The sequence below is a fragment of the Coturnix japonica genome, unplaced genomic scaffold, assembly GCF_001577835.2.
Source record: "Coturnix japonica isolate 7356 unplaced genomic scaffold, Coturnix japonica 2.1 chrUnrandom922, whole genome shotgun sequence".
Taxonomy (NCBI): Eukaryota; Metazoa; Chordata; class Aves; order Galliformes; family Phasianidae; genus Coturnix; species Coturnix japonica.
In genome coordinates this window covers 12,391-15,737 of record NW_015440274.1, presented here as the reverse complement: position 1 = coordinate 15,737, position 3,347 = coordinate 12,391, and positions in this window count along the sequence as shown.

Genomic DNA, 3,347 nt, shown 5'->3' with positions numbered 1-3,347 from the left:
CTATGGGGTTCTATGGGGCAGAGGGGGGTATCTATGGGGTTCTATGGGGCAGATGGGGTGTATCTATGGGGCAGGTTGGGGGTCACCCACCTCGTAATGGGGGGGGCACCCAGAGCTCCCCCAGCCTCAGGTCGCAGCCCCTCCATGTACTGAAGCCCCACGAGGCCAGAGCGAAGCCCCCCAGGGGGGGGGACCCTATAGATATATAGGGTGGCCCTATAGATCTATAGGATACTATAGACCTATATATGGGGGCCCTATATATGGTGGGGGGGGCCACAATTGGAGACCCCCCCCACCCCATAATCCTCTATGACCCCCATATCCCCCCCCCATATACTATATAGGAGCCTATAGACCTATAGCATAGACCTATATATGGAGGGGGGTCATCTATAGGGCACTATAGACCTATATATGGGGGGGGTCACCTATAGGACCCTATAGACCTATATATGGGGGGGCACCTATAGGACCCTATAGACCTATATATGGGGGGGGGTCACCTATAGGACCCTATAGACCTATATATGGGGGTCACTCACCGTTGCTCTCAGCCACCAGGACCACGGGGGGGGGGTCGGCTCCATTGAGTGTATTGAGCAGAGCTGGGGGGGGGGGACCCCATTGACCCCATTGATCCCCATTAATCCCATTGACCCCCATTGATCCCATTGATCCCCATTGATCCCATTGACCCTCATTGATCCCCATTGATCCCATTGATCCCATTGATCCCCATTGATCCCCATTGATCCCATTGACCCCCATTAATCCCATTGATCCCCATTGACCCCCATTGATCCCATTAATCCCCATTGATCCCATTGATCCCATTGACCCCCATTGATCCCATTGATCCCCATTGACCCCCATTGATCCCATTAATCCCCATTGATCCCATTGATTCCATTAATCCCCATTGATCTCTATTGATCCCCATTGACCCCCATTGATTCCCATTGATTCCCACTGACCCCCATTAATCCCATTGATCCCCATTGACCCCCATTGACCCCCATTGACCCCCATTGATCCCCATTGATCCCATTGATCCCCATTGATCCCCACTGACCCCCATTGATCCCCATTAATCACCATTGATCCCATTGATCCCCATTGACCCCCATTGATCCCATTGACCCCCATTGATCCCCATTGATCCCATTGATCCCATTGATCCCCATTGATCCCCACTGACCCCCATTGATCCCATTGACCCCCATTGATCCCATTGATCCCATTGATCCCCATTGATCCCATTGATCCCATTGACCCCCATTAATCCCCATTGATCCCCATTAATCCCCACTGATCCCATTAATCCCATTGATCCCATTGACCCCCATTGATCCCCATTGATCTCCATTGATCCCCATTGATCCCATTGACCCCCATTGATCCCATTAATCCCCATTAATCCCCATTGATCCCCATTAATCCCCATTGATCCCATTGACCCCCATTGATCCCCATTGACCCCCATTGATCCCATTGATCCCCATTGATCCCCATTGACCCCCATTGATCTCTATTGACCCCCACTGATCCCATTGATCCCCATTGATTCCCATTGACCTGTATTGATCCCCATTGATTCCCTATTGATCCCCATTGATTCCCATTGACCCCCATTGATCTCTATTGACCCCCATTGATCCCCATTGATAACATTAATCCCCATTGATCCCATTGATCCCCATTGACCCTCATTGATCCCCATTGACCCCCATTGATCCCATTGATCCCATTAATCCCCATTGATCCCCATTGATCCCATTGACCCCCATTAATCCCCATTGATCCCCATTAATCCCCATTGATCCCCATTGATTCCATTGATCCCATTGACCCCCATTGATCCCATTGATCCCATTGACCCCCATTGACCCCCATTGATCCCATTAATCCCCATTGACCCCGATTGACCCCCATTGATCCCATTGATCCCCATTAATCCCCATTGATCCCATTGACCCCCATTGACCCCCATTGATCCCATTAATCCCATTGATCCCATTGATCCCCATTGACCCCCATTGATCCCCATTGATCCTCATTGATCCCATTAATCCCCATTGACCCCATTGATTCCATTGATCCCATTGACCCCCATTGATTCCCATTGATCTCTATTGACCCCCATTGATCCCCATTGATCCCATTAATCCCCATTGACCCCCATTGATCCCCATTGATCCCATTAATCCCCATTGACCCCCATTGATCCCATTGATCCCCATTGATCCCATTAACCCCCATTGATCCCATTGACCCCCATTAATCCCCATTGATCCCCATTAACCCCCATTGACCTCCATTGATTCCCATTGATCTCTATTGACCCCCATTGATCCCATTGATCCCATTGACCCCCATAGACCCCCATTAATCCCCATTGATCCCATTGATCCCCATTGATCCCCATTGACCCCCATTGATCCCATTGATCTCTATTGACCCCCATTGATCCCATTGATCCCCATTGATCCCCATGGATCCCATTGATCCCATTGACCCCCATTGATCCCATCGATCCCCATTGATCCCCATTGACCCGCATTGATCCCCATTGATCCCATTGATCCCATTAATCCCATTGATCCCCATTGATCCCATTGATCCCCATTCACCCCCATTGATCCCCATTGATCCCATTGATCCACATTGATCCCATTGATCCCCATCGATCCCATTGATTCCCATTGACCCCCATTGATTCCCATTGACCCCCATTGATCCCCATTAATCCCCATTGATCCCCATTGATTCCCATTGACCCCCATTGATCCCATTGATCCCCATTAATCCCCATTGACCCCCATTGATCCCATTGATCCCTATTAATCGCCTTTGATCCCCATTAACCCCCATTGATCCCATTGACCCCCATTAATCCCCATTGATCCCCATTGATCCCATTGATCCCATTGATCCCCATTGATCCCATTGATCCCATTGACCCCCATTGATCCCATTGATCCCATTGATCCCCATTGACCCCCACTGACCTCCATTGATCCCATTGATCTCCATTGACCCCCATTACCCCCATTGATCCCATTGACCCCCATTAATCCCCATTGATCCCCATTAATCCCCATTGATCCCATTGACCCTCATTGATCCCATTGATCCCCATTGATCCCATAGATCTCCATTGAACCCCATTGATCCCATTGATCCCCATTGACCCCCATTAACCCCCATTGATCCCATTGATCCCCATTGACCCCCACTGACCTCCATTGATCCCATTGATCTCCATTGACCCCCATTGACCCCCATTGATCCCATTGACCCCCATTGATCCCCATTGATCCCACTGATCCCCATAGACCCCCATT